Source organism: Hyla sarda, unplaced genomic scaffold (assembly GCF_029499605.1).
Source record: "Hyla sarda isolate aHylSar1 unplaced genomic scaffold, aHylSar1.hap1 scaffold_738, whole genome shotgun sequence".
NCBI classification, from domain to species: domain Eukaryota; kingdom Metazoa; phylum Chordata; class Amphibia; order Anura; family Hylidae; genus Hyla; species Hyla sarda.
Genome location: NW_026610760.1, coordinates 106447 through 134427, shown reverse-complemented (window position 1 = coordinate 134427; position 27981 = coordinate 106447). Strand labels below are relative to the sequence as shown.

The 27981-nt window shown below is 43.5% G+C and overlaps 5 non-coding genes and 3 pseudogenes across 5 annotated transcripts; all 8 read right to left on the bottom strand.

Annotated features, from left to right (window-relative positions):
* Positions 1-1685: 1685 nt before the first annotated feature.
* Positions 1686-1876, bottom strand: LOC130344869 (U2 spliceosomal RNA). The gene has a single exon (XR_008883687.1). It is a non-coding gene; the product is annotated as a U2 spliceosomal RNA (small nuclear RNA).
* Positions 1877-3981: 2105 nt separating this feature from the next.
* LOC130344893 (U2 spliceosomal RNA) lies at positions 3982-4185 on the bottom strand (annotated as a pseudogene).
* Positions 4186-11369: 7184 nt separating this feature from the next.
* LOC130344867 (U2 spliceosomal RNA) lies at positions 11370-11560 on the bottom strand. Its single transcript, XR_008883684.1, has one exon. It is a non-coding gene; the product is annotated as a U2 spliceosomal RNA (small nuclear RNA).
* A 2095-nt stretch (positions 11561-13655) lies between these two features.
* Positions 13656-13869, bottom strand: LOC130344887 (U2 spliceosomal RNA; annotated as a pseudogene).
* Positions 13870-21064: 7195 nt separating this feature from the next.
* LOC130344866 (U2 spliceosomal RNA) lies at positions 21065-21255 on the bottom strand. The gene has a single exon (XR_008883683.1). It is a non-coding gene; the product is annotated as a U2 spliceosomal RNA (small nuclear RNA).
* Positions 21256-23334: 2079 nt separating this feature from the next.
* Positions 23335-23518, bottom strand: LOC130344888 (U2 spliceosomal RNA). Its single transcript, XR_008883699.1, has one exon. It is a non-coding gene; the product is annotated as a U2 spliceosomal RNA (small nuclear RNA).
* A 692-nt stretch (positions 23519-24210) lies between these two features.
* Positions 24211-24370, bottom strand: LOC130344903 (U2 spliceosomal RNA; annotated as a pseudogene).
* Positions 24371-26456: 2086 nt separating this feature from the next.
* Positions 26457-26647, bottom strand: LOC130344879 (U2 spliceosomal RNA). Its single transcript, XR_008883696.1, has one exon. It is a non-coding gene; the product is annotated as a U2 spliceosomal RNA (small nuclear RNA).
* Positions 26648-27981: the final 1334 nt, after the last annotated feature.

Sequence of the window (27981 nt, the reverse complement as noted above, 5' to 3'; positions counted from 1 at the left end):
CACCCCATTGGACTTACCTGTGTGGGTTAAACCCGGGTTATTTGACAACCTATGGCGGTGATGGTTCTGCTCAGGCAGAGCAGTGCTGATGCTCCTCATAAAGCTGTCGCTGCTGTGAAGGTTCTAGGTGACATCACAAATCCCTATGGTTACATACACAACAAAGCTGGGTTGTTGTTGTTTACACTCTGCAAGGCCTGTGGAAGTGAGTGACATCATAGCACTGTAGTTCTGAGGGTTCTAGATGGATGCAACAATCTCCTGTTGCTTCTATGAAGGCCATAATAGACAACATCACCAAACAGCTCCATAGTCACATACACAGCAAAGGAGAGATGTTGTTTACACCTAGTGATGTCAGTGGTATTGAGTGACATCACAGCACAGTGCTAAGGCTCCTGGGCCTGGACACAGCAGCGGCTGCAATATCTCAACGGAGAATACGTTTATATATATGTGTGTGTGTGCGCGTATATATATATATATATATATATATATATATATATATATTTCTCCGCCGAAATCACTTTTAAACCCATTTCCACCTTTTTTTCCCTTCTCTTCCTCTTACTTTTTTTTCACGTTTTTTTACGTTTTTCTCCTTTTCGCCTCTTTTCTGGGCGTATTATTCTTCTTTTTCTTCTTTTTTTTCGTCTAATGCATACCCCATCAGTGCAGCAATGCTTATTCAATACCGCCAGCAGATGGAGACACTGGGGGATAATTTTCTAAGGATTTATACTGATTTTTCCTGTCTGAATTTGTCGCACAGAAAGTTGCAGGCCAAATATGTGTGACATTTCTGCGACTTTAGCTTCTAGAGCATTTTTACAACATTATACATAGGTGCTGAATACATAAAAAGCGACTGTTCAGCGACAGACAAGTCGCATCGGCTGAAAGTAGGCCAGAATGTCAGTCCATGTTGGAGCAGGTTTAGATACAGTCTAAAGTATAGATCTCAAAGTCTGTGCACAGAATTTAGCAAGGGCCTCGCACCTTCTGATGCATCAGGTAGGTGCACAATAGCATAGCCTAACCCTCTGTACTTTGGTCTATATTGATGCGGGACATAGACAGCCAGCTGATGACCAATCCATTAGTGCAATGGATGGCTGGAAGCATTTGTCTTTGCCTTTGCAATACCACAGAAGCAATGCATGGTCAATGTACAGCAATGACACACCTGTGTGAACAGCCAGGAGACCCCCCCCCCCCCCCCATGTTATGTTACATAGTTACATAGTTAGTACGGTCGAAAAAAGACATATGTCCATCAAGTTCAACCAGGGAATTAAGGGGTAGGGGTGTGGCGCGATATTGGGGAAGGGATGAGATTTTATATTTCTTCATAAGCATTAATCTTATTTTGTCAATTAGGAACATTCAGCACCCACCCGCTATCAAGGCAGCTGCCTATCATGTCATGCCCTACCTGCACAGGTGTGCTGGCTACTCAAATGATCCAATTAAGGAGGCCATTTAGTCAGCAGCAGCAGAAGTCCTGTGCCTGGACGCTCCAACAGCGGCCAGACACAAGCAGAAGCAGAAGCAGCAGAAGCAGCAGCAGCACCACCTTTTGTTTTTTGGCTGCAGCAGCAGCAAGGCCCACAGGGCTGGCTAGCTGGCTAGCCAGCAAGCAGGTAGCAATGAAAGTAGGAATCTTTCTTTTTAACCCTGTAAGGGGGTGGTGCACTGTACCCGAAGATACTGCCATATCGGGTCAATGCATAGGGCGACGGAAGCAAGCTTCGAAATCGGCCCCCGTTCTCAAAAATCCATTTAATATATGGTCCCCAGATAGGGGACGTATCAGATATTAAACTGATAAGAACAGATACTACACTTGATCTTAGCCAAAAGGCCGAGAAGCGATAACCGTGAAAGGGGCGGGCCCAACAAGGTGCCCTTCATGGGCACTATCACTGCTTGCTGTCAGGGAGGCTGCCAGACAATTTTCCATGCACACTCTGGGCTGGGGGGCAGTCAACCACCAGTACACACAGCAGAACCTAAACCCATACCATTATTGCTAAGCAGCAAGACAGGGGCCCATTGCACTCCCACGGGGCCTTTTTAAATGCAATCCATAACCCGGATTTGCCAGGAACCCTTCTTACTCCTCCTACTTGCATGTGACACTGGGCTTAGGATCTGCATAGGAAACACACACACAAGCACACACCTACCTTTGTTGCCTGCAGATGCCTCCTTGGCTGTCCCCAAACGGTATCAAACCAACACCCACGGGAAGCTGTAAGCATAGAGGACATGCCTGCACCCCATTGGACTTACCTGTGTGGGTTAAACCCGGGTTATTTGACAACCTATGGCGGTGATGGTTCTGCTCAGGCAGAGCAGTGCTGATGCTCCTCATAAAGCTGTCGCTGCTGTGAAGGTTCTAGGTGACATCACAAATCCCTATGGTTACATACACAACAAAGCTGGGTTGTTGTTGTTTACACTCTGCAAGGCCTGTGGAAGTGAGTGACATCATAGCACTGTAGTTCTGAGGGTTCTAGATGGATGCAACAATCTCCTGTTGCTTCTATGAAGGCCATAATAGACGACATCACCAAACAGCTCCATAGTCACATACACAGCAAAGGAGAGATGTTGTTTACACCTAGTGATGTCAGTGGTATTGAGTGACATCACAGCACAGTGCTAAGGCTCCTGGGCCTGGACACAGCAGCGGCTGCAATATCTCAACGGAGAATACGTTTATATATATGTGTGTGTGTGCGCGTATATATATATATATATATATATATATATATATATATATATATATATATTTCTCCGCCGAAATCACTTTTAAACCCATTTCCACCTTTTTTTCCCTTCTCTTCCTCTTACTTTTTTTTCACGTTTTTTTACGTTTTTCTCCTTTTCGCCTCTTTTCTGGGCGTATTATTCTTCTTTTTCTTCTTTTTTTTCGTCTAATGCATACCCCATCAGTGCAGCAATGCTTATTCAATACCGCCAGCAGATGGAGACACTGGGGGATAATTTTCTAAGGATTTATACTGATTTTTCCTGTCTGAATTTGTCGCACAGAAAGTTGCAGGCCAAATATGTGTGACATTTCTGCGACTTTAGCTTCTAGAGCATTTTTACAACATTATACATAGGTGCTGAATACATAAAAAGCGACTGTTCAGCGACAGACAAGTCGCATCGGCTGAAAGTAGGCCAGAATGTCAGTCCATGTTGGAGCAGGTTTAGATACAGTCTAAAGTATAGATCTCAAAGTCTGTGCACAGAATTTAGCAAGGGCCTCGCACCTTCTGATGCATCAGGTAGGTGCACAATAGCATAGCCTAACCCTCTGTACTTTGGTCTATATTGATGCGGGACATAGACAGCCAGCTGATGACCAATCCATTAGTGCAATGGATGGCTGGAAGCATTTGTCTTTGCCTTTGCAATACCACAGAAGCAATGCATGGTCAATGTACAGCAATGACACACCTGTGTGAACAGCCAGGAGACCCCCCCCCCCCCCCCCCATGTTATGTTACATAGTTACATAGTTAGTACGGTCGAAAAAAGACATATGTCCATCAAGTTCAACCAGGGAATTAAGGGGTAGGGGTGTGGCGCGATATTGGGGAAGGGATGAGATTTTATATTTCTTCATAAGCATTAATCTTATTTTGTCAATTAGGAACATTCAGCACCCACCCGCTATCAAGGCAGCTGCCTATCATGTCATGCCCTACCTGCACAGGTGTGCTGGCTACTCAAATGATCCAATTAAGGAGGCCATTTAGTCAGCAGCAGCAGAAGTCCTGTGCCTGGACGCTCCAACAGCGGCCAGACACAAGCAGAAGCAGAAGCAGCAGAAGCAGCAGCAGCAGCAGCACCACCTTTTGTTTTTTGGCTGCAGCAGCAGCAAGGCCCACAGGGCTGGCTAGCTGGCTAGCCAGCAAGCAGGTAGCAATGAAAGTAGGAATCTTTCTTTTTAACCCTGTAAGGGGGTGGTGCACTGTACCCGAAGATACTGCCATATCGGGTCAATGCATAGGGCGACGGAAGCAAGCTTCGAAATCGGCCCCCGTTCTCAAAAATCCATTTAATATATGGTCCCCAGATAGGGGACGTATCAGATATTAAACTGATAAGAACAGATTTTTTTTTTTTTTTTTCTTTTTTTTTTTTTTTTCCTCAGTTACAGACTATTGTTTGGACGATCATCAGGTCACCTACCAAGACTCGTCACTTAAAACAATATCTGAAAAAACATCATACGGAAAAAACTAACTAAGGGAACCGAGTGCCAAGAAAAAGTGACTAAACAACAAAACAAAAAAACATGTCAAAAACAATCACAGAAATTGGTCAAAAACTTACAGCTTTCTCCTTTACGTACTTCTTATAAATTCTTCCATCGTGTATGCATCCAGATTTTCTCCGCTTCTTCTTCACCAATTCTCTTTTTGTCCAGTAGAAAGATAGTAAAAATCCTTCCTAAAAACAATCTTTTCAATTCCCTCGGAGAAATAACAACATTTTTAAAAACAAGCAAATTGCGTGAGTCCCATAAAACCTCTTTAAAAACAGAAAAAAGAATCCAATTAGTACGTGTATCTTCCTTTTTACTAAGATCTTGACCAATAAAAACTTTCTCAAAAGAAAAACTATTATATCCAGTGAGTTGGATTAAAAACCTCTTTAAAAACATAAAAAATTCTTTTGCATAAAAACAGTCCCAATAAAGGTGCACTAAGTCTTCTCTACCTCCACAACCCTCTCTTGGGCATCTGTCACTTATTCTCAAACCTCTTCCATTTAAAAAAGATCGGGTTGGGAGGCAGCCATGAAAGGACATCCAACTAACGTCTTTTTGTCTGTTTGATAGTCCAATAACTTTAAAAAACTTCCAAATCTTCACAGACTGAGCATTAGTGCAGAATGGTACTTCATATAATCTCTCATTTTTCCTTATTTCTTGTTCTATTTTCTTTTTATCAGGTTCACCTAAAGAGCTCAAACCAAATTGATCATTGAAAGACCTGAGGAGCACATAGAAGGTAGGTATCACATGTGCTATGGGTCTCCTCAAATCCCTCTCACACCAGCCCCACTTGGAAAACAACCATCCTGCAAGGTATTTACTCATGTCTGCCGCCCTATTATTGCACTGTATCAATTTAAAAATTAAAAGAAAATAGTGCACCTTTAAAAACAGATCAATGTTTGGAAAGTTATATCCGCCCAAATTCATACTCTTCATCACTTCTTCTCTTCTCATTTTCTCCATCTTAGACCCCCAGAAGAACACAAAAAGCTTCCTTGTAACTCTCCTAGTCCATAACTTTCCTGGAGGAAGCACCATAGCCGTATACAAGAGAAGCGGTAGGATTACAGACTTAATGATAAGAACTTTCCCTTTAAGTGACAAGTTCCTTAACCTCCAGAAGGATAGCTTCTTCTCAATTTTACTGTCCAAAGTCTCATAACTTTTCTTTCCTTTGAGGTCTTTGTCAAATATCACTCCTAGCACTTCAATGTCTTCTTTTTCCTTAACACCATCCACTACTATATTCTCTTGGTTCCCAAAACTGCATAATTGGCACTTCCCCCAGTTCACATTCATCCCAGCCACACAACAAAAAATCCTCACATGCAAATTTACTCTGTTGAGATCTGCTTGGGATGTACAAGTAAAAACCACATCATCCATATAACTTAAAACCTTTAACTTACTACCATCACTACCTGGAATAAAAACACCACTCACACATTTATCTTTCTGCACATTCTTCAACAGGCCCTCTATAACGCATATAAACAGAATTGGGGAGAGTGGGCATCCCTGTCTGACTCCAGACAGGACATTAAAAGCAGGCCCCACATGCCCATTTACTAAAATCTGACTTGTCACCCCATGATAAAAACTCATAATAACAGATAATAACTTTTCTGGAATACCTAAGTGTTTTAAAGCAATGAACATAAAATCATGTGCAACCTTATCATAAGCCTTTTCGAAATCTATGGACTCAACAAACAGTGCATTCTTGTTGAAGTTACTGTAATAAATAGAGTCTCTTAAAAGCAATAAATTATCTGTTATTTTTCTTTTCGGTACTGCACAAACTTGGTATTCTCCCACAAGGTGGTCCACTACATCACTCAGTCTATTAGCCACAATCTTAGCAATTATCTTGTAGTCACAATTTAATAAAGTTATAGGTCTCCAATTTTTAAGATCTCTGCCATCACCTTTTTTATGAATTAATGTTATGACCCCTTTCTTCATAGATTCAGCTAAAACACCTGAGTTAAAAACATATTGCACCACCCGTGTAAACTCTTTACTTAAAATATTCCAGAACGCGGAATAAAACTCAGCGGGAAGACCATCACAGCCTGGTGTCTTCCCTTTGGCCATCTTATCCAGGGCCTGCTTGATCTCCCCTTCACTAACATCATCAATCAAAAAATCTACTTTTTCAACAGGAACATTATTCTCCAAAATATTACAATAATCATTCATCTCCGTCTCACTGGCTCTGCTCTTATTACTAAAGAGTGTCTCATAAAATCTGCCAATCTCCTTCACCATCTCCTCTCCAAAAACTTCCCCCGTAGGGGTAAAAACAGATTTAAAAACACCTTTAGCATTAAAACATTTTTTAAAGAAATACCGTGTACACTGCTCATTTTCTTCTAGGTGCTGCACTTTAGACTTATATACAATATTTCTTCCCTTTTCCAACAACCTTTTTTTCATCTCCCCCTTCACCTTAACAATCTCATTCTCCACCTCCACACCAACACGTTTAAACTTATAGAGAGTCTCTAACCGGGATACAAGCCTTTCATCACTCCTCCTCTTCTCTTGTGCTCTCTTTATGCAAAACATCTTAAAGAAATTAGAAAACTCTCCTTTAGCCCATTCCCACCACACTAAGACATTACTAAAATCAGGTTGTTTAGAAACACAGGATAAAAACACATGATTAAAACCAGCCATTACTTCCTCATCTTCCAATAGACTTACATTTAATTTCCAGAGCCCCCTCCCAAAATGAAGGGACTCTGTGACACTTATCTCAGCCGACACCATCTTGTGGTCTGAGAAAGTTGACATCATTTGATTGCACCGGACCACCTTAATCCCATCAGAGACCAGGATGTAATCGATCCGGGATTTACAGCGGCCACTATCTGATATGTACGTATATCTTTCATCAGTGCTAACCATCAGTCCAACATCAGTAAAATGCAAGTCTTGAATAATTTGATTTAAAACATTGGAAGTAATATCAGTTCTAACCTCAGCAGAGCTCTCACGATCATTGACGGATCTAATGCAGTTAAAATCGCCAACAATAATAGTATCTTCACGACCAGGGATAAAAAACTTAAGGGACTCTAAAAAAGACAAACGTGCTTGTTTTTCTGCTGGAGCATACACATTAAAAATTCTCATCCTCTGGCCCAAAACCTCAAAAATTAAAACCATACAACGACCAGGTACTAAAATTTGGCAATTTAAAACTTTAATGTCCCTGTTTCGCAATAAAATCCCCACACCTTCATTTTTGTTTTCTGCACATGTGGACCAGAAGGACTGCCCACACTTCCACTCATTTGCATAAGGTGCTGACTTTATTGCACACTCCTGTAAACATATCACATCACTTCTAACATTCTCAAGAATATCAAAAATTGCAGCTCTCCTAATTTCAGACTCAATACTTCTTACATTAATAGTTGTTACAACCAAAGTCATAATAACTAGGAAAAGAAAACCAAATGCTTTAAAATCCATCTTAACTTAGAAATTAACATTTTGGCCTTCAACTTTCCTATGTAAACTTGCAAAACAATCAGGCGACCCTATGTTAGAGTCCCTGTCTATTTCATTATCACTACCAAGAACAAGGGCTTCCTGATCCTCAGACCAGCTCCCTGTCTTACACCTTTTATTCACAACCTGCACATCCTCATCTTCCTCCTCCTCTTCTTCCTTACTGCGAGAAACTCTCTGACCAGGTGTCAGAGATCTCTGAGATGACCCAACAACTTCCATTCCCTCCTCCTCCCCCACAATTGGGTTTGGACATTCAATATCATCCATAGCCTCTTCACTAGAAAGAACATCACCATACACTGTCTCAATTTTCTCCACCACTTTCACTTTTTTTGCTTTTTTCTTTTTCACCAAGGTAAATTCACCTCCCACACCTGTCTCCTCACCAGTCACAGCAGTGGAAACACCCTCCTCCCCTGACCTCTCCTGAGTGCTAATGTGCTCCACTATCACAGAAGTTTCCTCAGCCACCTGTGCCACATTAACACTCACACTCTCACCAACTCCAGGAACAAACCTCCCTCCCCCTTTTTCTCTTTGTTCTCCTCTATTCCCAGCTGCATCAGCATAACTTCTCTTCTTTTTATACCACATATCACAGCCTCTTGCCAAATGTTCCTCACTTCCACAGATATCACATGTCTTCTTCTCTGTACAGATACTTGCTTCATGACCAGTTTTCCCACAATTTCTGCAACATTCTCCTTTCTCAGGGCAATAATCCTGCACATGGCCATAGGCATGGCACTTTCTACAATATTGCAACTGGCCTTCATAAAAGCAGAAACCTCTCTCTCCTCCGATAGAAAACACCTGTGGTATGCTCTTCCTTCCATCTTGCATTCCTTCATCTTTTTTAAATTTTACAATAAACTTTCTCTTACAATTAAAGTACCCAAACTTGTTCTTAAGTCTTCCTATAAATTTCACTTCCTCGCAATACCGGAACAAAAAGTTTGTAACCATTTCATCAGAAACCTTAGGATTATACATGTGGACAATTACTACCTTTGTTGTATTCATAAATAACGGTTCCACTTTAATCTTCTTCATTATAGCAGGCTCACTTTTCCTCTTCATTTCTTCAAGATCCATATAGACTCTCTGGCAAATCTCAGAACCACAAAAAGTAATATCATAAATTCCTTGCCTAGGAAAATCCTGTATAGCCAATACATTCCATACCTGTAGGTAATCAAGCTTGCGAAGAATCTCCAAAACGATTTGGTCAAGTCCGATCGTCCCCCGGTGCTCGCCAGGAACGTAGATCCGCACCGTGTCCTCAAGTCCACGCGCCTTCTCGCTCATTTTTGCAGGTAAAACCCACGATCGCAGCTCAGCAACAATCCAGGGCCCCCCGTAAAGAGGGCCCCGATCACCACTCCTTTCAACCCAAACCACGCACAGAAATCCACACGTGATCTTTGCCAAAAGGCCGAGAAGCGATAACCGTGAAAGGGGCGGGCCCAACAAGGTGCCCTTCATGGGCACTATCACTGCTTGCTGTCAGGGAGGCTGCCAGACAATTTTCCATGCACACTCTGGGCTGGGGGGCAGTCAACCACCAGTACACACAGCAGAACCTAAACCCATACCATTATTGCTAAGCAGCAAGACAGGGGCCCATTGCACTCCCACGGGGCCTTTTTAAATGCAATCCATAACCCGGATTTGCCAGGAACCCTTCTTACTCCTCCTACTTGCATGTGACACTGGGCTTAGGATCTGCATAGGAAACACACACACAAGCACACACCTACCTTTGTTGCCTGCAGATGCCTCCTTGGCTGTCCCCAAACGGTATCAAACCAACACCCACGGGAAGCTGTAAGCATAGAGGACATGCCTGCACCCCATTGGACTTACCTGTGTGGGTTAAACCCGGGTTATTTGACAACCTATGGCGGTGATGGTTCTGCTCAGGCAGAGCAGTGCTGATGCTCCTCATAAAGCTGTCGCTGCTGTGAAGGTTCTAGGTGACATCACAAATCCCTATGGTTACATACACAACAAAGCTGGGTTGTTGTTGTTTACACTCTGCAAGGCCTGTGGAAGTGAGTGACATCATAGCACTGTAGTTCTGAGGGTTCTAGATGGATGCAACAATCTCCTGTTGCTTCTATGAAGGCCATAATAGACGACATCACCAAACAGCTCCATAGTCACATACACAGCAAAGGAGAGATGTTGTTTACACCTAGTGATGTCAGTGGTATTGAGTGACATCACAGCACAGTGCTAAGGCTCCTGGGCCTGGACACAGCAGCGGCTGCAATATCTCAACGGAGAATACGTTTATATATATGTGTGTGTGTGCGCGTATATATATATATATATATATATATATATATATATATATATATATTTCTCCGCCGAAATCACTTTTAAACCCATTTCCACCTTTTTTTCCCTTCTCTTCCTCTTACTTTTTTTTCACGTTTTTTTACGTTTTTCTCCTTTTCGCCTCTTTTCTGGGCGTATTATTCTTCTTTTTCTTCTTTTTTTCCGTCTAATGCATACCCCATCAGTGCAGCAATGCTTATTCAATACCGCCAGCAGATGGAGACACTGGGGGATAATTTTCTAAGGATTTATACTGATTTTTCCTGTCTGAATTTGTCGCACAGAAAGTTGCAGGCCAAATATGTGTGACATTTCTGCGACTTTAGCTTCTAGAGCATTTTTACAACATTATACATAGGTGCTGAATACATAAAAAGCGACTGTTCAGCGACAGACAAGTCGCATCGGCTGAAAGTAGGCCAGAATGTCAGTCCATGTTGGAGCAGGTTTAGATACAGTCTAAAGTATAGATCTCAAAGTCTGTGCACAGAATTTAGCAAGGGCCTCGCACCTTCTGATGCATCAGGTAGGTGCACAATAGCATAGCCTAACCCTCTGTACTTTGGTCTATATTGATGCGGGACATAGACAGCCAGCTGATGACCAATCCATTAGTGCAATGGATGGCTGGAAGCATTTGTCTTTGCCTTTGCAATACCACAGAAGCAATGCATGGTCAATGTACAGCAATGACACACCTGTGTGAACAGCCAGGAGACCCCCCCCCCCCCCCCCATGTTATGTTACATAGTTACATAGTTAGTACGGTCGAAAAAAGACATATGTCCATCAAGTTCAACCAGGGAATTAAGGGGTAGGGGTGTGGCGCGATATTGGGGAAGGGATGAGATTTTATATTTCTTCATAAGCATTAATCTTATTTTGTCAATTAGGAACATTCAGCACCCACCCGCTATCAAGGCAGCTGCCTATCATGTCATGCCCTACCTGCACAGGTGTGCTGGCTACTCAAATGATCCAATTAAGGAGGCCATTTAGTCAGCAGCAGCAGAAGTCCTGTGCCTGGACGCTCCAACAGCGGCCAGACACAAGCAGAAGCAGAAGCAGCAGAAGCAGCAGCAGCACCACCTTTTGTTTTTTGGCTGCAGCAGCAGCAAGGCCCACAGGGCTGGCTAGCTGGCTAGCCAGCAAGCAGGTAGCAATGAAAGTAGGAATCTTTCTTTTTAACCCTGTAAGGGGGTGGTGCACTGTACCCGAAGATACTGCCATATCGGGTCAATGCATAGGGCGACGGAAGCAAGCTTCGAAATCGGCCCCCGTTCTCAAAAATCCATTTAATATATGGTCCCCAGATAGGGGACGTATCAGATATTAAACTGATAAGAACAGATACTACACTTGATCTTAGCCAAAAGGCCGAGAAGCGATAACCGTGAAAGGGGCGGGCCCAACAAGGTGCCCTTCATGGGCACTATCACTGCTTGCTGTCAGGGAGGCTGCCAGACAATTTTCCATGCACACTCTGGGCTGGGGGGCAGTCAACCACCAGTACACACAGCAGAACCTAAACCCATACCATTATTGCTAAGCAGCAAGACAGGGGCCCATTGCACTCCCACGGGGCCTTTTTAAATGCAATCCATAACCCGGATTTGCCAGGAACCCTTCTTACTCCTCCTACTTGCATGTGACACTGGGCTTAGGATCTGCATAGGAAACACACACACAAGCACACACCTACCTTTGTTGCCTGCAGATGCCTCCTTGGCTGTCCCCAAACGGTATCAAACCAACACCCACGGGAAGCTGTAAGCATAGAGGACATGCCTGCACCCCATTGGACTTACCTGTGTGGGTTAAACCCGGGTTATTTGACAACCTATGGCGGTGATGGTTCTGCTCAGGCAGAGCAGTGCTGATGCTCCTCATAAAGCTGTCGCTGCTGTGAAGGTTCTAGGTGACATCACAAATCCCTATGGTTACATACACAACAAAGCTGGGTTGTTGTTGTTTACACTCTGCAAGGCCTGTGGAAGTGAGTGACATCATAGCACTGTAGTTCTGAGGGTTCTAGATGGATGCAACAATCTCCTGTTGCTTCTATGAAGGCCATAATAGACGACATCACCAAACAGCTCCATAGTCACATACACAGCAAAGGAGAGATGTTGTTTACACCTAGTGATGTCAGTGGTATTGAGTGACATCACAGCACAGTGCTAAGGCTCCTGGGCCTGGACACAGCAGCGGCTGCAATATCTCAACGGAGAATACGTTTATATATATGTGTGTGTGTGCGCGTATATATATATATATATATATATATATATATATATATATATATATATATATATTTCTCCGCCGAAATCACTTTTAAACCCATTTCCACCTTTTTTTCCCTTCTCTTCCTCTTACTTTTTTTTCACGTTTTTTTACGTTTTTCTCCTTTTCGCCTCTTTTCTGGGCGTATTATTCTTCTTTTTCTTCTTTTTTTTCGTCTAATGCATACCCCATCAGTGCAGCAATGCTTATTCAATACCGCCAGCAGATGGAGACACTGGGGGATAATTTTCTAAGGATTTATACTGATTTTTCCTGTCTGAATTTGTCGCACAGAAAGTTGCAGGCCAAATATGTGTGACATTTCTGCGACTTTAGCTTCTAGAGCATTTTTACAACATTATACATAGGTGCTGAATACATAAAAAGCGACTGTTCAGCGACAGACAAGTCGCATCGGCTGAAAGTAGGCCAGAATGTCAGTCCATGTTGGAGCAGGTTTAGATACAGTCTAAAGTATAGATCTCAAAGTCTGTGCACAGAATTTAGCAAGGGCCTCGCACCTTCTGATGCATCAGGTAGGTGCACAATAGCATAGCCTAACCCTCTGTACTTTGGTCTATATTGATGCGGGACATAGACAGCCAGCTGATGACCAATCCATTAGTGCAATGGATGGCTGGAAGCATTTGTCTTTGCCTTTGCAATACCACAGAAGCAATGCATGGTCAATGTACAGCAATGACACACCTGTGTGAACAGCCAGGAGACCCCCCCCCCCCCCCCATGTTATGTTACATAGTTACATAGTTAGTACGGTCGAAAAAAGACATATGTCCATCAAGTTCAACCAGGGAATTAAGGGGTAGGGGTGTGGCGCGATATTGGGGAAGGGATGAGATTTTATATTTCTTCATAAGCATTAATCTTATTTTGTCAATTAGGAACATTCAGCACCCACCCGCTATCAAGGCAGCTGCCTATCATGTCATGCCCTACCTGCACAGGTGTGCTGGCTACTCAAATGATCCAATTAAGGAGGCCATTTAGTCAGCAGCAGCAGAAGTCCTGTGCCTGGACGCTCCAACAGCGGCCAGACACAAGCAGAAGCAGCAGAAGCAGCAGCAGCACCACCTTTTGTTTTTTGGCTGCAGCAGCAGCAAGGCCCACAGGGCTGGCTAGCTGGCTAGCCAGCAAGCAGGTAGCAATGAAAGTAGGAATCTTTCTTTTTAACCCTGTAAGGGGGTGGTGCACTGTACCCGAAGATACTGCCATATCGGGTCAATGCATAGGGCGACGGAAGCAAGCTTCGAAATCGGCCCCCGTTCTCAAAAATCCATTTAATATATGGTCCCCAGATAGGGGACGTATCAGATATTAAACTGATAAGAACAGATTTTTTTTTTTTTTTTTTTTTTTTTTTTTTTTCCTCAGTTACAGACTATTGTTCAAGCGATCATCAGGTCACCTACCAAAACTCATCACTTCTAAACAAAGTCTGAAAAAACATCATGCGGAAAAATATCTCAATAAGAAAACTATAAGAGAAGCACAAATTCAAAACCTTGATCAGGATACTTACAACTTTCTCCATTCCTTGTATCTCCAAATCTTTTCAGCCTCTTCCTCTTCCATTCTCTTCTTGTCAAATAGAAAAATAATAAACAACCTTCCAAAAAAAAGTCTCTTCAACTCCTTTGGAGAAATACACACATTTTTAAAAACAAGCAGGTTTCTAGAATCCCATAAAACTTCTTTAAAAACAGAAAATACAATCCAGCTTTCACGTGTGTCCTCTCTCCTGCTAAAATCCTGACCAATAAAAATCTTCTCAAAATTAAAATCAACATATCCCGTGATTGCAGAAAAAAACCTCTGTAGAAGCATAAAAAATTCTCTTGCATAAAAACAGTTCCAAAATAAGTGCACTGTATCCTCCCTGCCTCCACAACCCTCTCTTGGACATTTCTCGCTCACTCTTATTCCTCGTCCATTCAGGAAAGCTCTGGTTGGGAGGCAGCCATGAAAAGTCATCCAGTTTACATCTCTCTGTCTATTCGATAATCCTCTAACATTAAAAAGATTCCAGATCTTCACAGACTGAGCAGTAGTGCAGAATGGTACTTCATATAATCTCTCATTTTTTTTTATTTCATTTTCAATTTTCTTTTTCTCAGGTTTTCCCAGGGAACTCAAACCAAATTGATCACTGAAAGACCTGAGAACCACATAGAAGGTAGGTATAACTTGCGCTATTGGTCTCCTCAGATCCTTCTCACACCAGCCCCATTTGGAAAACAACCATCCTGCCAAATACCTGCTCATGTCTGCCACCCAATTATTGCACTGAGACACTTTATAAATTAAAAGAAAGTAATGAGTCTTTAAAAACAGATTAATATCCGGGAAATTATATCCGCCTTTCTTCACGCTCTTCATCACTTCCTCCCTCTTCATCTTTTCCATCTTTGAACCCCAGAAAAAAATAAACAACTTCCTTGTCATCCTTCTGGTCCATAATTTGCCGGGTGGGAAAACCATTGCAGTATATAATAGTAGTGGCAAAATTACTGCCTTTAAAATCAGAACTTTACCTTTAAGGGACAAGTTTCTCAATTTCCAAAAAGATAATTTCTTCTCTATCTTCTCCTCCAACTTCTCATAACTTTTCCCTCCTTTTAGATTTTTTTCAAAAACAACCCCTAACACTTCAATATCTTCCTTCTCATCCACGCCATCCACCACCACTTTTCCTTGCTTTCCAAAATTACTCAATTGGCACTTCCCCCAATTGACTTTCATACCAGCAATACAACAAAAAATCTTTACATGCAAATTCACTCTGTTAAGATCAGCTTGGGAAGTGCAAGTAAAAACCACATCATCCATGTAACTTAAAACCTTCAAATTCCTTCCATTACTTCCCGGGATAAAAACACCACTCACACATTTGTCCTTCTGTACATTTTTGAGCAAGGCCTCAATGACACAAATGAATAAAATTGGGGAGAGTGGGCATCCCTGTCGTACTCCTGATAAAATATTAAAACCCGGCCCCACATGTCCATTGACTAAAATCTGACTTGTTGCCCCATAATAAAAACTTTTAATCACAAACAGTAGCTTCTCAGGAATACCCATATGCTTTAAAACCATAAACATAAAATCATGAGCAACTCTGTCATAAGCTTTTTCAAAATCAATGGATTCCACAAAAAGTGCATTCTTATTAAAATTACTATAATAAATAGAGTCTCTTAAAACTAATAAATTATCAGTTATTCTCCTATTTGGCACTGCACAAACTTGGTATTCTCCAACAAGGTGCTCAACTATGTCACTCATCCTGTTCGCCACAATCTTTGCAATGATCTTATAATCTGTATTCAATAATGTGATCGGCCTCCAGTTTTTCAAATCTCTTTCATCACCTTTCTTATGTATCAAGGTAATAACTCCTTTCTTCATAGACTCCGCTAAAATACCTGAGTTAAAAACATATTGCACCACCCGTGTAAAATCTTGCTTTAAAATATGCCAAAAAACTGAATAAAACTCAAAGGGGAGGCCATCACAGCCCGGTGTCTTCCCTTTCGCTGTCTTGTCCAGAGCCTGCTTGATCTCCCCTTCACAAACTTCCTCAATTAAAAATGCACTTTTTCCTTCAGGGACATTATTCTCTAAAATATTACAATAATCATTCATCTCCGTCTCACTGGCTCTGCTCTTATTACTAAAAAGTGTTTCATAAAATCTGCCAATCTCCTTCACCATCTCATCACCAACAACTTCCCCTGTAGGAGTTAAAACAGACTTAAAAACACCCCTAGCATTAAAACATTTTTTAAAGAAATATCTTGTACATTGTTCATTTTCCTCCAAATGTTGAACTTTGGATTTAAAAACAATATTTCTACCTCTTTCCAACAACCTCTTCTTCATCTCAATTTTCACCTTCTCAATTTCCTCCTCCACCTCCACACCAACATGTTTAAACTTAAAGAGAGTTTCTAAACGTGAGATAAGCCTTTCATAACCCCTCCTCTTTTCTTGTGCCCTCCTTATGCAAATGAACTTAAAATACTTAGCAAACTCACTTTTTGCCCAATCCCACCAAGCTAAAACATTACTAAAAACAGATTGTTTAGAAGTACAAGATAAAAAAAAATCTTTAAAACTGGCCATTACTTCTTCATCTTCTAATAGACTTACATTTAATTTCCAGAGCCCTCTACCAAAATGAAAGGACTCTGCAATACTTATTTCTGCCGACACCATCTTATGATCTGAGAAAGTTGACATCATTTGATTGCACCGGACCACCTTAATCCCCTCAGAGACAAGAATGTAATCAATCCGGGATTTACAGCGGCCACTATCTGATATATAGGTGTATCTTTCATCAGTGCTAACCATCAGTCCCACATCAGCATAATGTAAGTCTTGAATAATTTGGTTTAAAACATTTGAAGTAATATCAGTTCTAACCTTAGCAGAGCTCTCACGATCATTGACGGATCTAATGCAGTTAAAATCACCAACAATAATAGTACCATCACGACCAGGAATAAAAAGTTTAAGAGACTCTAAAAATAACACACGTGCCTGTTTTTCTGCTGGCGCATATACATTAAAAACTCTCATTCTCTCGCCTAAAAACTCAAAATTTAAAACCATACAACGACCTGGTACTAAAACTTGGCAATTTAAAACTTTAATGTCCCTGTTACACAATAAAATCCCCACACCTTCATTTTTATTCTCTGTGCATGTAGACCAAAAAGACTGCCCTCTCTTCCATTCATCTACATAAGGTGCAGACTTAATTGCACACTCCTGTAAACAAAATATATCTCCCTTCACATTCTCCAAAAAATCAAAAACTGCTGCTCTTCTGATGGTTGTTCCTATACTCCGAACATTAAGAGTAGCCACAACCAATGCCATTAAAAAGGAAAGAAGGCAATCCCTTTTCTTAACATCCATTTTAACTAGAAGTTAGTATTCTGACCTTCAACCTTCCTTAGCAGCATCCCATAGCAATCAGGCGACCCCACTTGAGAGTCCCTGTCCATCATTTTCTCACCTCCATACACAGGATCCGTCTGATCCCCTGACCAACTCCCTTTCTTACACCTTTTACTTTTACCTTGAAAGCCTCCATTTGCATCTTCATCTTCATCTTCCCCCTCCTCCTCCTCCTTCTCCTCCTCTTCAGATGTTACATTCTCCTCCCCACTAATCACCCTCTGCCCAGGTGTTAGGGATCTCTCACTCTCATTCTCCTGAAACTCCATCCCCTCCTCCTCCCCCACCACTGGGTTTGGGCATTCAAAATCCTCAATTGTTTCTTCACATGGGGGAACCTCCCTACACACAGTCTCCACACTCTCCACCACTTTCTCTTTTTTCCCTTTACGTGCTTTCTTCTTACTGACCTCAGTAAACTCTTCACCAACACCAGTCTCCTCACAATGCACACCAGTGGAGTCACCCTCCTCCCCTTTTCCAGATTTTTCCTGAGTATTCATGTGCTGCACTGTCACACCTGCTGCACTCCCTTTTACAGAGTTCTCGTCAATCACCTGAGTCACCTCAGCATTCACACCAAAAACACGTGGAAATGGCCTTTCTCCTCTTTCCTCTCTTCTATTTCCTGCTGCGTCAGCATAGCTCATTTTCTTTCTATACCATAAACTGCATCCTCTAGCCAAATGCTCCTCACTACCACAGATATCACACGTTTTCTTCTCAGTACATTCACCCGAGTTGTGACCTGATTTCCCACAATTCCTGCAGCATACTCCTTGCTCAGGGCAAGACTCCTGTACATGTCCATAAGCGTGACAACGTCTACAGTACTGCAACTGTCCTTCATAAAAACAAAAACCTCTTTCTCCTCCAATAGAAAATACCTGTGGTATACTCTTCCTTCCCTCTTCCATTCCTTCGTCCTTTTTAAATTTTACAACAAATTTCCTTTTACAATTAAAGTACCCATGTCTGTTCTTGAGTCTTCCAAGAAATTTAACTTCATCACAATATCGGTACAAAAAATTGGTCACCATCTCATCCGAAACCTTCGGGTTGTACATATGGACTATAACAACCTTAGACATATTCATGAATAATGGTTCCACTTTCACTTTACTCATTATAGCTGGCTCATTCCTCCTCTTCATCACTTCTAAGTCCATGTAGACCCTCTGGCAAACCTCAGAATCATAAAAGGTTATATCGTAAATCCCTTGCCTAGGGAAATCTTGCATAGCGATTACATGCCATACCTGAAGGTACTGGAGCTTGCGAAGAATCTCCAGCACAACTTGATCCAATCCAATCGTCCCCCGGTGTTCGCCAGGAACGTAAATCCGCACCGTATCCTCGAGTCCTCGAATCCTCTCTCCGCTCATTTTTGCAGGTTAAGATACCCACTATCGCAACCCAGTAACAATCCAGGGCCCCCCCGCAAAAGAGGGCCCCGATCACCACCCCTTCCGACTCCTACCCTGCCCGGTAACCGCACAGGATCGAAGCCAAAAGGCCGAGAAGCGATAACCGTGAAAGGGGCGGGCCCAACAAGGTGCCCTTCATGGGCACTATCACTGCTTGCTGTCAGGGAGGCTGCCAGACAATTTTCCATGCACACTCTGGGCTGGGGGGCAGTCAACCACCAGTACACACAGCAGAACCTAAACCCATACCATTATTGCTAAGCAGCAAGACAGGGGCCCATTGCACTCCCACGGGGCCTTTTTAAATGCAATCCATAACCCGGATTTGCCAGGAACCCTTCTTACTCCTCCTACTTGCATGTGACACTGGGCTTAGGATCTGCATAGGAAACACACACACAAGCACACACCTACCTTTGTTGCCTGCAGATGCCTCCTTGGCTGTCCCCAAACGGTATCAAACCAACACCCACGGGAAGCTGTAAGCATAGAGGACATGCCTGCACCCCATTGGACTTACCTGTGTGGGTTAAACCCGGGTTATTTGACAACCTATGGCGGTGATGGTTCTGCTCAGGCAGAGCAGTGCTGATGCTCCTCATAAAGCTGTCGCTGCTGTGAAGGTTCTAGGTGACATCACAAATCCCTATGGTTACATACACAACAAAGCTGGGTTGTTGTTGTTTACACTCTGCAAGGCCTGTGGAAGTGAGTGACATCATAGCACTGTAGTTCTGAGGGTTCTAGATGGATGCAACAATCTCCTGTTGCTTCTATGAAGGCCATAATAGACGACATCACCAAACAGCTCCATAGTCACATACACAGCAAAGAAGAGATGTTGTTTACACCTAGTGATGTCAGTGGTATTGAGTGACATCACAGCACAGTGCTAAGGCTCCTGGGCCTGGACACAGCAGCGGCTGCAATATCTCAACGGAGAATACGTTTATATATATGTGTGTGTGTGCGCGTATATATATATATATATATATATATATATATATATATATATATATTTCTCCGCCGAAATCACTTTTAAACCCATTTCCACCTTTTTTTCCCTTCTCTTCCTCTTACTTTTTTTTCACGTTTTTTTACGTTTTTCTCCTTTTCGCCTCTTTTCTGGGCGTATTATTCTTCTTTTTCTTCTTTTTTTTCGTCTAATGCATACCCCATCAGTGCAGCAATGCTTATTCAATACCGCCAGCAGATGGAGACACTGGGGGATAATTTTCTAAGGATTTATACTGATTTTTCCTGTCTGAATTTGTCGCACAGAAAGTTGCAGGCCAAATATGTGTGACATTTCTGCGACTTTAGCTTCTAGAGCATTTTTACAACATTATACATAGGTGCTGAATACATAAAAAGCGACTGTTCAGCGACAGACAAGTCGCATCGGCTGAAAGTAGGCCAGAATGTCAGTCCATGTTGGAGCAGGTTTAGATACAGTCTAAAGTATAGATCTCAAAGTCTGTGCACAGAATTTAGCAAGGGCCTCGCACCTTCTGATGCATCAGGTAGGTGCACAATAGCATAGCCTAACCCTCTGTACTTTGGTCTATATTGATGCGGGACATAGACAGCCAGCTGATGACCAATCCATTAGTGCAATGGATGGCTGGAAGCATTTGTCTTTGCCTTTGCAATACCACAGAAGCAATGCATGGTCAATGTACAGCAATGACACACCTGTGTGAACAGCCAGGAGACCCCCCCCCCCCCCCCATGTTATGTTACATAGTTACATAGTTAGTACGGTCGAAAAAAGACATATGTCCATCAAGTTCAACCAGGGAATTAAGGGGTAGGGGTGTGGCGCGATATTGGGGAAGGGATGAGATTTTATATTTCTTCATAAGCATTAATCTTATTTTGTCAATTAGGAACATTCAGCACCCACCCGCTATCAAGGCAGCTGCCTATCATGTCATGCCCTACCTGCACAGGTGTGCTGGATACTCAAATGATCCAATTAAGGAGGCCATTTAGTCAGCAGCAGCAGAAGTCCTGTGCCTGGACGCTCCAACAGCGGCCAGACACAAGCAGAAGCAGAAGCAGCAGAAGCAGCAGCAGCACCACCTTTTGTTTTTTGGCTGCTGCAGCAGCAGCAAGGCCCACAGGGCTGGCTAGCTGGCTAGCCAGCAAGCAGGTAGCAATGAAAGTAGGAATCTTTCTTTTTAACCCTGTAAGGGGGTGGTGCACTGTACCCGAAGATACTGCCATATCGGGTCAATGCATAGGGCGACGGAAGCAAGCTTCGAAATCGGCCCCCGTTCTCAAAAATCCATTTAATATATGGTCCCCAGATAGGGGACGTATCAGATATTAAACTGATAAGAACAGATACTACACTTGATCTTAGCCAAAAGGCCGAGAAGCGATAACCGTGAAAGGGGCGGGCCCAACAAGGTGCCCTTCATGGGCACTATCACTGCTTGCTGTCAGGGAGGCTGCCAGACAATTTTCCATGCACACTCTGGGCTGGGGGGCAGTCAACCACCAGTACACACAGCAGAACCTAAACCCATACCATTATTGCTAAGCAGCAAGACAGGGGCCCATTGCACTCCCACGGGGCCTTTTTAAATGCAATCCATAACCCGGATTTGCCAGGAACCCTTCTTACTCCTCCTACTTGCATGTGACACTGGGCTTAGGATCTGCATAGGAAACACACACACAAGCACACACCTACCTTTGTTGCCTGCAGATGCCTCCTTGGCTGTCCCCAAACGGTATCAAACCAACACCCACGGGAAGCTGTAAGCATAGAGGACATGCCTGCACCCCATTGGACTTACCTGTGTGGGTTAAACCCGGGTTATTTGACAACCTATGGCGGTGATGGTTCTGCTCAGGCAGAGCAGTGCTGATGCTCCTCATAAAGCTGTCGCTGCTGTGAAGGTTCTAGGTGACATCACAAATCCCTATGGTTACATACACAACAAAGCTGGGTTGTTGTTGTTTACACTCTGCAAGGCCTGTGGAAGTGAGTGACATCATAGCACTGTAGTTCTGAGGGTTCTAGATGGATGCAACAATCTCCTGTTGCTTCTATGAAGGCCATAATAGACGACATCACCAAACAGCTCCATAGTCACATACACAGCAAAGGAGAGATGTTGTTTACACCTAGTGATGTCAGTGGTATTGAGTGACATCACAGCACAGTGCTAAGGCTCCTGGGCCTGGACACAGCAGCGGCTGCAATATCTCAACGGAGAATACGTTTATATATATGTGTGTGTGTGCGCGTATATATATATATATATATATATATATATATATATATTTCTCCGCCGAAATCACTTTTAAACCCATTTCCACCTTTTTTTCCCTTCTCTTCCTCTTACTTTTTTTTCACGTTTTTTTACGTTTTTCTCCTTTTCGCCTCTTTTCTGGGCGTATTATTCTTCTTTTTCTTCTTTTTTTTCGTCTAATGCATACCCTATCAGTGCAGCAATGCTTATTCAATACCGCCAGCAGATGGAGACACTGGGGGATAATTTTCTAAGGATTTATACTGATTTTTCCTGTCTGAATTTGTCGCACAGAAAGTTGCAGGCCAAATATGTGTGACATTTCTGCGACTTTAGCTTCTAGAGCATTTTTACAACATTATACATAGGTGCTGAATACATAAAAAGCGACTGTTCAGCGACAGACAAGTCGCATCGGCTGAAAGTAGGCCAGAATGTCAGTCCATGTTGGAGCAGGTTTAGATACAGTCTAAAGTATAGATCTCAAAGTCTGTGCACAGAATTTAGCAAGGGCCTCGCACCTTCTGATGCATCAGGTAGGTGCACAATAGCATAGCCTAACCCTCTGTACTTTGGTCTATATTGATGCGGGACATAGACAGCCAGCTGATGACCAATCCATTAGTGCAATGGATGGCTGGAAGCATTTGTCTTTGCCTTTGCAATACCACAGAAGCAATGCATGGTCAATGTACAGCAATGACACACCTGTGTGAACAGCCAGGAGACCCCCCCCCCCCCCCCATGTTATGTTACATAGTTACATAGTTAGTACGGTCGAAAAAAGACATATGTCCATCAAGTTCAACCAGGGAATTAAGGGGTAGGGGTGTGGCGCGATATTGGGGAAGGGATGAGATTTTATATTTCTTCATAAGCATTAATCTTATTTTGTCAATTAGGAACATTCAGCACCCACCCGCTATCAAGGCAGCTGCCTATCATGTCATGCCCTACCTGCACAGGTGTGCTGGCTACTCAAATGATCCAATTAAGGAGGCCATTTAGTCAGCAGCAGCAGAAGTCCTGTGCCTGGACGCTCCAACAGCGGCCAGACACAAGCAGAAGCAGCAGAAGCAGCAGCAGCACCACCTTTTGTTTTTTGGCTGCAGCAGCAGCAAGGCCCACAGGGCTGGCTAGCTGGCTAGCCAGCAAGCAGGTAGCAATGAAAGTAGGAATCTTTCTTTTTAACCCTGTAAGGGGGTGGTGCACTGTACCCGAAGATACTGCCATATCGGGTCAATGCATAGGGCGACGGAAGCAAGCTTCGAAATCGGCCCCCGTTCTCAAAAATCCATTTAATATATGGTCCCCAGATAGGGGACGTATCAGATATTAAACTGATAAGAACAGATTTTTTTTTTTTTTTTTTTTCTAAAGCCGAGGAACGTGCTTTCGATTCACCCAAAGTGCAAGAAAAAGTGCAAACGTGTTACACTAAAAAAACGTGCACAAAGGATGCGGTCTATCGCAAGCCCTTCTCCGATAGGAGAGAGGCCCCCCAACAAACCTTACCCTTCGCCTCCGGACCAAAAGGTACCTGCGAGGTTCCAGGTTCGATGTCCCTTTTCGCCGAAGCTACTAGGAGACCACAAATGCTCCCGGCATCCCCCTTGGCGTTAGCCAAGGTATCTGCCCGCAGAGCCGATTACGGTAGGTACCCTGCGAAGCAGGAGTACCCGGGGTGTTTGCAGGGAGGTGCGGAACCTAATGGCCACACACACCTCCCCTAGACCGCCAGGAGGGACACCCAGAAGGGCTACCGCATCCTGACAAATCCTGTGAACACACAACACGCAAAAAGTGACACAGTGAGACAAAAAATAAATAAATAAGTGAATGTGTGCAGATATACTGCCCGGACATCCGGCCGGATCTATAAAAATTTCTCTGATCCTAGCCAGAAGGCCGGGAATCAAGAGGTGAGTGCCACAAGGTGAAGAGATTATGGTGCCCGTGCTTCAACTCAGTGAGCCTATTCTCCCAGTGAGTTTCGGCACCTCGGGGTCACCACTCCCCGAGGCACAAAAGTACCTCGGCTCTAGACCCTCTCAGCCTCATGGCGAGACCCGGAGGGAACAGGTCACATCGGGGCAGCCGTCGAGCTGATTCCTCAGAACCAGCCCCGGAAAGCCCTGGTACACCTGCATCCTCCATGCAGCACCCATCCCCACCAGCATGAAAACTGATAAGAACAGATACTACACTTGATCTTAGCCAAAAGGCCGAGAAGCGATAACCGTGAAAGGGGCGGGCCCAACAAGGTGCCCTTCATGGGCACTATCACTGCTTGCTGTCAGGGAGGCTGCCAGACAATTTTCCATGCACACTCTGGGCTGGGGGGCAGTCAACCACCAGTACACACAGCAGAACCTAAACCCATACCATTATTGCTAAGCAGCAAGACAGGGGCCCATTGCACTCCCACGGGGCCTTTTTAAATGCAATCCATAACCCGGATTTGCCAGGAACCCTTCTTACTCCTCCTACTTGCATGTGACACTGGGCTTAGGATCTGCATAGGAAACACACACACAAGCACACACCTACCTTTGTTGCCTGCAGATGCCTCCTTGGCTGTCCCCAAACGGTATCAAACCAACACCCATGGGAAGCTGTAAGCATAGAGGACATGCCTGCACCCCATTGGACTTACCTGTGTGGGTTAAACCCGGGTTATTTGACAACCTATGGCGGTGATGGTTCTGCTCAGGCAGAGCAGTGCTGATGCTCCTCATAAAGCTGTCGCTGCTGTGAAGGTTCTAGGTGACATCACAAATCCCTATGGTTACATACACAACAAAGCTGGGTTGTTGTTGTTTACACTCTGCAAGGCCTGTGGAAGTGAGTGACATCATAGCACTGTAGTTCTGAGGGTTCTAGATGGATGCAACAATCTCCTGTTGCTTCTATGAAGGCTATAATAGACGACATCACCAAACAGCCCCATAGTCACATACACAGCAAAGGAGAGATGTTGTTTACACCTAGTGATGTCAGTGGTATTGAGTGACATCACAGCACAGTGCTAAGGCTCCTGGGCCTGGACACAGCAGCGGCTGCAATATCTCAACGGAGAATACGTTTATATATATGTGTGTGTGTGCGCGTATATATATATATATATATATATATATATATATATATATATATTTCTCCGCCGAAATCACTTTTAAACCCATTTCCACCTTTTTTTCCCTTCTCTTCCTCTTACTTTTTTTTCACGTTTTTTTAAGTTTTTCTCCTTTTCGCCTCTTTTCTGGGCGTATTATTCTTCTTTTTCTTCTTTTTTTTCGTCTAATGCATACCCCATCAGTGCAGCAATGCTTATTCAATACCGCCAGCAGATGGAGACACTGGGGGATAATTTTCTAAGGATTTATACTGATTTTTCCTGTCTGAATTTGTCGCACAGAAAGTTGCAGGCCAAATATGTGTGACATTTCTGCGACTTTAGCTTCTAGAGCATTTTTACAACATTATACATAGGTGCTGAATACATAAAAAGCGACTGTTCAGCGACAGACAAGTCGCATCGGCTGAAAGTAGGCCAGAATGTCAGTCCATGTTGGAGCAGGTTTAGATACAGTCTAAAGTATAGATCTCAAAGTCTGTGCACAGAATTTAGCAAGGGCCTCGCACCTTCTGATGCATCAGGTAGGTGCACAATAGCATAGCCTAACCCTCTGTACTTTGGTCTATATTGATGCGGGACATAGACAGCCAGCTGATGACCAATCCATTAGTGCAATGGATGGCTGGAAGCATTTGTCTTTGCCTTTGCAATACCACAGAAGCAATGCATGGTCAATGTACAGCAATGACACACCTGTGTGAACAGCCAGGAGACCCCCCCCCCCCCCCCCATGTTATGTTACATAGTTACATAGTTAGTACGGTCGAAAAAAGACATATGTCCATCAAGTTCAACCAGGGAATTAAGGGGTAGGGGTGTGGCGCGATATTGGGGAAGGGATGAGATTTTATATTTCTTCATAAGCATTAATCTTATTTTGTCAATTAGGAACATTCAGCACCCACCCGCTATCAAGGCAGCTGCCTATCATGTCATGCCCTACCTGCACAGGTGTGCTGGCTACTCAAATGATCCAATTAAGGAGGCCATTTAGTCAGCAGCAGCAGAAGTCCTGTGCCTGGACGCTCCAACAGCGGCCAGACACAAGCAGAAGCAGCAGAAGCAGCAGCAGCACCACCTTTTGTTTTTTGGCTGCAGCAGCAGCAAGGCCCACAGGGCTGGCTAGCTGGCTAGCCAGCAAGCAGGTAGCAATGAAAGTAGGAATCTTTCTTTTTAACCCTGTAAGGGGGTGGTGCACTGTACCCGAAGATACTGCCATATCGGGTCAATGCATAGGGCGACGGAAGCAAGCTTCGAAATCGGCCCCCGTTCTCAAAAATCCATTTAATATATGGTCCCCAGATAGGGGACGTATCAGATATTAAACTGATAAGAACAGATACTACACTTGATCTTAACCAAAAGGCCGAGAAGCGATAACCGTGAAAGGGGCGGGCCCAACAAGGTGCCCTTCATGGGCACTATCACTGCTTGCTGTCAGGGAGGCTGCCAGACAATTTTCCATGCACACTCTGGGCTGGGGGGCAGTCAACCACCAGTACACACAGCAGAACCTAAACCCATACCATTATTGCTAAGCAGCAAGACAGGGGCCCATTGCACTCCCACGGGGCCTTTTTAAATGCAATCCATAACCCGGATTTGCCAGGAACCCTTCTTACTCCTCCTACTTGCATGTGACACTGGGCTTAGGATCTGCATAGGAAACACACACACAAGCACACACCTACCTTTGTTGCCTGCAGATGCCTCCTTGGCTGTCCCCAAACGGTATCAAACCAACACCCACGGGAAGCTGTAAGCATAGAGGACATGCCTGCACCCCATTGGACTTACCTGTGTGGGTTAAACCCGGGTTATTTGACAACCTATGGCGGTGATGGTTCTGCTCAGGCAGAGCAGTGCTGATGCTCCTCATAAAGCTGTCGCTGCTGTGAAGGTTCTAGGTGACATCACAAATCCCTATGGTTACATACACAACAAAGCTGGGTTGTTGTTGTTTACACTCTGCAAGGCCTGTGGAAGTGAGTGACATCATAGCACTGTAGTTCTGAGGGTTCTAGATGGATGCAACAATCTCCTGTTGCTTCTATGAAGGCCATAATAGACGACATCACCAAACAGCTCCATAGTCACATACACAGCAAAGGAGAGATGTTGTTTACACCTAGTGATGTCAGTGGTATTGAGTGACATCACAGCACAGTGCTAAGGCTCCTGGGCCTGGACACAGCAGCGGCTGCAATATCTCAACGGAGAATACGTTTATATATATATGTGTGTGTGTGCGCGTATATATATATATATATATATATATATATATATATATATATATATTTCTCCGCCGAAATCACTTTTAAACCCATTTCCACCTTTTTTTCCCTTCTCTTCCTCTTACTTTTTTTTCACGTTTTTTTACGTTTTTCTCCTTTTCGCCTCTTTTCTGGGCGTATTATTCTTCTTTTTCTTCTTTTTTTTCGTCTAATGCATACCCCATCAGTGCAGCAATGCTTATTCAATACCGCCAGCAGATGGAGACACTGGGGGATAATTTTCTAAGGATTTATACTGATTTTTCCTGTCTGAATTTGTCGCACAGAAAGTTGCAGGCCAAATATGTGTGACATTTCTGCGACTTTAGCTTCTAGAGCATTTTTACAACATTATACATAGGTGCTGAATACATAAAAAGCGACTGTTCAGCGACAGACAAGTCGCATCGGCTGAAAGTAGGCCAGAATGTCAGTCCAT